Source organism: Oncorhynchus mykiss, chromosome 10 (genome assembly GCF_013265735.2).
Source record: "Oncorhynchus mykiss isolate Arlee chromosome 10, USDA_OmykA_1.1, whole genome shotgun sequence".
Classification (NCBI taxonomy): Eukaryota; Metazoa; Chordata; class Actinopteri; order Salmoniformes; family Salmonidae; genus Oncorhynchus; species Oncorhynchus mykiss.
Window position 1 is genome coordinate 58,274,877 of NC_048574.1, and position 8,998 is coordinate 58,283,874.

At 43.3% G+C, this 8,998-nt stretch overlaps 1 pseudogene; it reads right to left on the reverse strand.

The window, feature by feature from the left end:
- Nucleotides 1-906: 906 nt before the first annotated feature.
- LOC118936717 lies at nucleotides 907-8,745 on the reverse strand (annotated as a pseudogene).
- Nucleotides 8,746-8,998: the final 253 nt, after the last annotated feature.

An 8,998-nucleotide genomic window follows, 5' to 3' on the forward strand; every position in this document is an offset into this window, starting at 1 on the left:
GACAAACTGAAATGGTCCACCCACAAAGACAGCTTGGTGAAGGCGGCGCAACAGCACCTCTTCAACCTCAGGAGGCTGAAGAAATTTGGCTTGTCATCAAAAACACTCAAACTTTTACAGATGCACAATCAAGAGCATCCTGTCGGGCTGTATCACCGCCTGGTACGGCAACTGCTCCGCCCACAACCGTAAGGATCTCCAGAGGGTAGTGAGGTCTGCACAACGCGTCAACGGGGGCAAACTACCTGCCCTCCATGACACCTACACCACCCGATGTCACAGGAAGGCCAAAAAGATCCTCAAGGACAACAACCACCCGAGCCACTGCCTGTTCACCCCGCAATTATCCAGAAGGCGAGGTCAGTACAGGTGCATCAAAGCAGGGACCGAGAGACTGAAAAACAGCTTCTATCTCAAGGCCATCAGACTGTTAAACAGCCATCACTAACATTGAGTGGCTGCTGCCAACAACTAGACTCAAATCTCTAGCCACTTTAATATTGAAAAATTGGATGTAATAAATGTATCACTAGCCACTTTAAACAATGCCACTTTATATAATGTTTACATACCCTACATTACTCATCTCATATGTATATACTGTACTCTATACCATCTACTGCATCTTGCCTATGCCGTTCGGCCATCGCTCATCCATGTATTTTTATGTACATATAATTATCTATTCCTTTACACTTGTTTGTATGAGGTAGTTGTTGTGAAATTGTTAGATTACTTGTTAGATTTTACTGCATGGTCGGAACTAGAAGCACAAGCATTTCTCTACACTCGCATTAACATCTGCTAACCATGTGTATGTGACAGATTTGATTTTAATATTATTGAAAATGTCCTTTCCTTTGCAAACATGGCTTTTTCTATATGCATACTACTCTCACTCCCTCTCTCTTCCTCCTCCTCTCACGGCTCGGTCACTCGGCCCACAAACAGTGGGGACTTGGCCTGGTCGCTCCACAGTATCATCAGGAAGGGCCTGGGGGCTGGGAAGGAAGAGAAAGAGAGGGAAGTGGCCCCACCAGCCTCCACACCTTGCTCCGTCAGGGAGAGGAAGGCCCGGTGGCGGGCGTCCGTCAGGAGCAACTCGTTGTCGGGCTGGAGGCCACACAGGTTGGTGCTGTCAAACAGCTCTGACAAACCTAAGGGAAGAAAGAGGTGGGGGATTAAGAGGAGGGGTACATGGAGAAGGAGAGTGAAGAGGGCCAGAAGGGAAAAGGGAAGGATAGAGGGAGATCGAAGAAAGGGAGGGAGAGAAGTGGGAGAGGCAAATCAAGAAAAGCCAGAGTTATATAAATGACTGGATTAAATGATTGGGCAAAGTGACCTCGGTGGCCTGGGGAGACACCTGATTCATCTGCTCCACCATCTGGCTCACTGCCTTGTCCGCCATCTTCCCTTCCACCAATTGCAGGTCAGAGAGCTTGGCAGAGGGTGGTAGCAGGATGAACAGGCTACTTTCACCAGAGAGAGGGAACATCGCCACCTATGGGTGACAACAAGGTCAGAACGTTATGTAGATTGTGTGTGTGACTGCCTATAGTGTATCTATGCATGTAGGTGTGGGTGTGTGTAATCAAAATGGTTACCTGTGCCATCAGTGCTGGGACGTATTGCATAGCCAATTTGTATTTGGCACTGTAGAGGACAGGCACATTCACAGTATCACCATTCAGTTTCACAAATGGAGACTTCTTGGATTTTGCATCAAATTTCATCTTCCATTGACCTCAAACAGATATGTTTTTAACAGTGTAGGGTGTAGGGGGTAGTATTTTGATGTTTGAATGAAAAACGTACCCAAATGAAACTGCCTATCTCTCAGGCCCAGAAGCTAGAATATGCATATAATTGCCAGATTAGAATAGAAAACACTCCAAAGTTTCCTAAACTGTCAAAATATTGTCTGTGAGTATAACAGAACTGATATTGCAGGCGAAAACCTGAGTTAAATCCAACTAGGAAGTGCCTCTTATTTTGAAACCTCCCTGATCCATTGCATGCCTTCCCTCCATTTAAAGGGATATCAACCAGATTCCTTTCTCTGTGGCTTCTACATGGTTTGAACAGTCTTTAGACATAGTTTCAGCCTTTTATTCTGAAAAATGAGCGAGAATGATCACATCGCGTCAGTGGATGGCTGGGTGTCCCTAGAGTTTTGCATGCGCCAACAGCTTGGAGCAGACATTTTCTCTCTCTCTCTCTCCTATTGAAAAAGCTACGGTCTGGTTGAAATATTATCGATTATTTATTGTAAAAATAACATGAGGATTGATTATAAAAAACGTTTGACATGTTTCTACAAATTTTAAGGATACTTTTTGGAATTTGTCTGCCCCGTCGTTATCGCTCGAGCCTGTGGATCACTGAAAAAGCGCAAACCAAATGGAGGTTTTTGGATATAAAAATAATCTTTATCGAACAATAGGAACATTTATTGTGTAACTGGTCTCTGAGTCTCGTGAGTGCAAACATCTGAAGATCATCAAAGGTAAGCGATTCATTTTATTGCTTTTCTGACTTTCGTGACCAAACTACTTTGCTGCTAGCTGTTTGTAATGTTTTGTCTGCTGAGAGAGATGTCCTTCGTCAACACTTGGTTTGCTTTCGCTGTAAAGCGTTTTTGAAATCTGACACGCCAGGTGGATTAACAACAAGCTAAGCTGTGTTTTTCTATATTGCACTTGTGATTTCATGAAAATTAAATATTTTAGTAATTTGTATTGAATTTGGCGCTCTGCAATTCAACGGATGTTGACAAAAATGATCCTGCTAACGGGATGGGTGCGCCAAGAAGTTAATCCACCACCTCCATATCCACTAAAATAGACTTCATCCTATCAGATAGAGCATCGGTGCTTACCAAGAGCTTACTTTGAGCACACACACACACACACACACACACACACAATACTGACCATTGAAATACACAGCATTAGGAGTATCAGTTCGGTGTGGGCAGGAACAGAGTCGACCAGCTCTTTTATTTTATTATTTGTCTGCTTCGCCACCCAACTGTTGATCATTTCCACGTTTACCTCACTACTATTGGTCAATTTGACTGGATCTGCATCGTAGAATTGCATGGATTGGACTCACTCAACTTCTTGTCTGAGGTGGGAGAGAGAGGGAATGTCAGAGAGATGAACAAACAGACAGTGAGTTAATGGGTGTCTGCGACTCATGATTAAATTTACAATATACGACGAGAATTCGAAATTATAGCTGGAGAATAAATGATAATTATCATGAGTACTAATTGTGCTCTGGTAGTACTGGGGTTGTAATAGATCTGAGAGGCCATCTTCAGTGTGTCCTGATGAAGTTTCAGCTTCAGTTTCTTCATCTCGGAATGAACGCAGAAGAAGTCGTGAGAGAGACAGAGAGCTGTCTCCATGTCTCTCCTTGTCTTGCCACAAGCACATAGAGAGAGAGAGAGAGAGAAAGAGAGAGAGAGAGAAAGAGAGTATGTATTATACTAGCTCCCCATGTGTCAATCATTAAAACCTGTTGCGACTCTAGGGGCAGTATTTTCATTTTTGGAAAAAAAAACGTTCCCGTTTTAAACGGGATATTTTGTCAGGACAAGATGCTAGAATATGCATATAATTGACAGCTTTGGATAGAAAACACTAACGTTTCCAAAACTGTAAAGATATTGTCTGTGAGTATAACAGAACTAATGTTGCAGGCGAAAGCCTGAGAAAAATCCAATCCGGAAGTGCCCCATATTTTGAAAGCGCTGCGTTCCATTGAGTCCCTATTGAGCTGTGAATGCCCTATCAACCAGCTTACGCTTTCTACGTATTCCCCAAGGTGTCTACAGCATTGTGACGTAGTTTTACGCATTTAAGTTGAAGAATAGCCGTAGGCGGCTACATTGCGTAAGTGGTAACATGATGGCTCCCAGGGTGACTCTCGCGTAAAATACAGAGGTAGCCATTACTCTGATCGGTCCTACTGAAAAACTAATTGTCCCGACGGATATATTATCGAATAGTTATTAGAAAAACACCTTGAGTATTGATTATAAACAACGTTTGCCATGTTTGTCGATATTATGGAGCTAATTTGGAATATTTTTTGCTGTTTTCGTGACTGCAATTTCCGGGCGTGAAGAACAAACGGAGCTATTTCACCTACAAAAATAATATTTTGGGAAAAATGTACTTTGGCTATCTACCTGGGAGTCTCGTGACTGAATACATCCGAAATTCATCAAAGGTAAACAATTTAATTTGATTGCTTTTCTGATTTTCGTGACAAGGTTGCCTGCTGCTAGCAAGGCATAATGCTATGCTAGTCTATGATAAACTTACACAAATGCTTGTCTAGCTTTGGCTGTAAAGCATATTTTAAAAATCTGAGATGACAGGGTGATTAACAAAAGGCTAAGCTGTGTTCCAATATATTTCACTTGTGATTTTCATGAATAGGAAGATTTTCTAGGAAGATTTATGTCCGTTGCGTTATGCTAATTAGTGTCAGGCGATGATTACGCTCCCGGACCCGGGATGGGGAGTCACAAGAATGAACACAGTAAGAGTTAATATCAAGAATGTTGCTTTATTTAAAATATTTAAAAAAGAGAGAGATCTAGAGTATGAGTGCACTTGGACAACCCCTCCCCAAGTTCCCTTTTAAAGAAACCTCACCCTCTCTTACCTAGTAACAGGTGGGTTAACACCCGCTGATACTGATTGGAGAGAAGAGCATGTTTTTCATGGGCTGTGATTGGCTGAGGTAGGCATAAAGGTTCATGGAGAACTCATTGAGGGATTCTTTTAGCATGGCCTCCCACGACCTGCTGGTCTCGTCTTGACATGATTCCCAGGGGGTCATGAACCCAACGCAGGAGTAAGGAAGAATGGAGGGCACGGCTAAAAGGAATAGAGAACTACTATGATAATTTCAACAAATCAAGAGCGTAACAGTGTCTTGAGCATTGCAGGTGAGAGTCTAACATTTGGGCATTATGGCTATTCGGAACCAATTGATGTTACATTTGTTATCTACACCAATATAGCAAACATGTGTGTGTATATACAGTTGAAGTCGGAAGTTTACATACACTTAGACTGGAGTCGTTAAAACTCATTTTTCAACCACTCCACAAATTTTTTGTTAACAAACTAGAGTTTTGGCAAGTCGGTTACGACATGTACTTTGTGCATGACACAATTAATTTTTCCAACAATTGTTTACAGACAGATTATTTCACTGAAAATTCACTGCATCACAATTCCAGTGGGTCAGAGGTTTACATACACTAAGTTGACTGTGCCTTTAAACAGCTTGGAAAATTCCAGAAAATTATGTCATGGCTTTAGAAGCTTCTGATAGGAAATTTACATAATTTGAGTCAATTGGAGGTGTAGCTGTGGATGTATTTCAAGGCCTACCTTCAAACTCAGTTCCTCTTTGCTTGACATCATGGGAAAATCAAAAGAAATCAGCAACAACAAAACAATTGTAGACCTCGACTAGTCTGGTTCATCCTTGGGAGCAATTTCCAAACGCCTGAAGGTACCACGTTCATCAGTACAAACAATAGTATGCAAGTACAACACCATGGGACCACACAGCCGTCATACCGCTCAGGAAGGAGACGTGTTCTGTGTCCTAGAGATGAACGTACTTTGGTGAGAAAAGTGCAAATCAATCCCAGAACAACAGCAAAGGACCTTGTGAAGATTCTGGAGGATACAGGTACAAAAGTATCTATATCCACAGTAAACGAGTCCTATGTCGACATAATCTGAAAGGCCGCTCAGCAAGGAAGAATCCACTGCTCCAAAACCGCCATAAAAATGACAGACTACGGTTTGCAACTGCACATTGGGACAAATATCGTCCTTTTTGGAGAAATGTACTCTGGTCTGATGAAACAAAAGTGGAACTGTTTGGCCATAATGACCATCATTATGTTTGGAGGAAAAAGGGGGAGGCTTGCCAGCCGACGAACACCATCCCAACCGTGAAGAACGGGGGTGGCAGCATCATGTTTTGGGGGTGCTTTGCTGCAGGAGGGACTGGTGCACTCCACAAAATAGATGGCATTATAAGAGAGGAAAATTACATGGATATATTGAAGCAACATCTCAAGACATCAGTCAGGAAATTAATGCTTGGTTGCAAATGGGTCTTCCAAATGGACAATGACCCCAAGCATACTTCCAAAGTTGTGGCAAAATGGCTTAAGAACAACAAAGTCAAGGTATTAGAGTGGCCATCACAAAACCCTGACCTCAATCCTTTAGAAAATGTGTGAGCAGAACTGACAAAGCGTGTGCGAGCAAGGAGGCCTACAAACCTGACTCAGTTAAAAACCAGCTCTGTCAGGAGGAATGGGCCAACATTCACCCAACTTATTGTGGGGAGCTTGTGGAAGGCTCCCTGAAACATTTGACCCAAGTTAAACAATGTAAAGGCAATGCTACCAAATATGTAATGGCCGTCGTCGGTGGAAGAAGGTGAGGACCAATGTGATACGTGTTCATCTTATTTAATGAAAACTGAACACTGAATAACAAAACAACAATGCCCACTCTAGCCCGGCCGATACGAGGCGCTGCAATGTACCCACCGGGCTATGCACGCGCACCGGGGACACCGTGCTTCTCACGGCATAACATGGTGCCTGCCCGGTCCCTCTCTATCCACGGTAAGCATGGGGTGTTGGCTCAGGTCTCCTACCTGACTTAGCCACAGTCCCTGTGTGCCTCCCCCAATACATTTTTGGGGCTGTCTCTCGGGCTTCCAACCGCGCTGCCGTGCTGCCTCCTCATGCCACCGCCTCTCGGCTTTCGCTGCCTCCAGCTCAGCCTTGGGGCGGCGATATTCTCCAGCCTGTGCCCAGGGTCCCTTGCCGTCCAGAATCTCCTCCCATGTCCAGGAGTCCTGTGATCGCTGCTGCCGCTGCCCGTTACCACGCTGCTTGGTCCCTTGGTGGTGGGTGTTTCTATAACGATCGTCATTGGAATGAGGTGAGGACCAATGCGCATCTTATCTTTATTTAAAACTGAACACTGAATAACAAAAAATCTATGAAAACAACCGGAACAGTTCTATCTGGTGCAGACACAAAGACAGAAAACAAACACCCACGAAACACAGGTGGAAAAAGGCTACCTAAGTATGATTCTCAATCAGAGACAACTAACAACACCTGCCTCTGATTGAGAACCATACCAGGCCAAACTCAAAAAACCAACATAGAAAAACAAACAGACTGCCCACGCCAACTCACGCCCCGACCATACTAAAACAAAGACAAAACAAAGGAACTAAGGTCAGAACGTGACAAAATACTAATTGAGTGTATGTAAACTTCCTACCCACTCGGAAAGTGATTAAATAAATAAAAGCTGAAATTAATCATTCTCTCTACTATTATTCTGACATTTCACATTCCTAAAATAAAGTGGTGATCCTAACTGACCTAAGACAGGGAATTCTTACTAGGCTTAAATGTCAGGAATTGTGGAAAAACTGAGTTTAAATCTATTTAGCTAAGGTGTATGTAAACTTCCTACTTCATCTGTATAGGCAAAAGTTTGAGCGCGTATTAGAAGGTTAGCTAAACGTACCTTCCACAATTAGCTCAGTTGTATTAAAGTTGCTGCTGTCTCTGCCCTCCTCAGCTGTCTCACAGTAGTACATGCCAGCATCCTCCATTTTGACACCATTAAGTGTTATTGTCACATCTTTTTCAAAGGAGCCAAAAAGCCATTCTAGTCTGTCACCATCCACCATTTCCCCAGTCTCTGCAGGATTCAACTGCTTCCGTGTGCCGTTCCTCATCACTTTATCATATCTGTACCAATGGACCTGGTCTTTGCTGGATGGTGGGCGTTCACAAGGTAAATTCACAGTGGACCCTTCGTTTACCTTGAGAATGTAGCTGCTGGACACTGGAGGGATAGACACCAAGATGAAAGACAGCACAACAGTGGAGTTGATTTCTGGAGCCAACCTCAAAATGCATGCAATGTTTGCTGACCTGCAGTTTGCTAAACTGCAACAAAAAATGGCCCCATATTTCACCAGTTTGAACAATTACAATCTTTGAATAGAGTGAAATTCTGGGGCTGTATGTTTAAATTGACTAAATGCCTTACTCATTGTGATCTAAACCCTCTGCTCAAGTTGTCGTCCTGTTTCTCTCCTCAACATGGACTCAAAGATTCATTCCTAAGTATGAAAATGTAGGCACACTTTACACGGTGATTGAGTTTTGACTTGTACATTTTTTTTTAAAGTCGGGTGTAGAAACCACAAGCCGAGAGTGTCTATTTCAAGAAAGGCCTACATCACGTCACAGGCAGTTGTGATGAAAATAGGAGGAGGCAGTATGTGTCCTCACCATCAACCTGGACTATGTGCACTTTTTGCCACTCCATATCATTCTGCTTGATCACACATTCATATTCCCCCTCGTTGGCTACACTGACAGGAGAGATTTCCAGAAAGAAGCCAACCCGGGGAGAGCTTGAGTTGCTCTGAGGATTCTGGGTAGTCTGGAACCAGGGAGTCATTGTATTTCCAGGTGATCTTAGCCCCAGCAAAGCTTTGTTGTTTTTGGCCAGGGAGACATGGGATGACCAGGGTGGAGCCAGGTACACCATGCAGGACCCCAACGGAGGAAGAGAAAAGCTGGATCGAGAGACAGAGAAGGACAACCAAACAAGAAGGTGGGGGCTGTAAGGTACATGAGGTGTCTGTGCTACATTAGCATTTGTCCTAAAAAAACAGGGATTAATATTACAATTCAAAATGGGCCAGTTTTCCCAGAACCAGATTTACGCCTACACTCCTGGGACCGAATTCAAAAAGTGTCTTAGAGTAGAACTGCTGATCTAGCGACAGGTCTGCCCTGTCCATATTATCATATTCACTATGATCTAAAAGCTAAAGCCGAACAGCAATCCTACTCTTTGTAGAGGCAACGGACCCAGGACTAAAAAAGCATTCAACAGAGTTT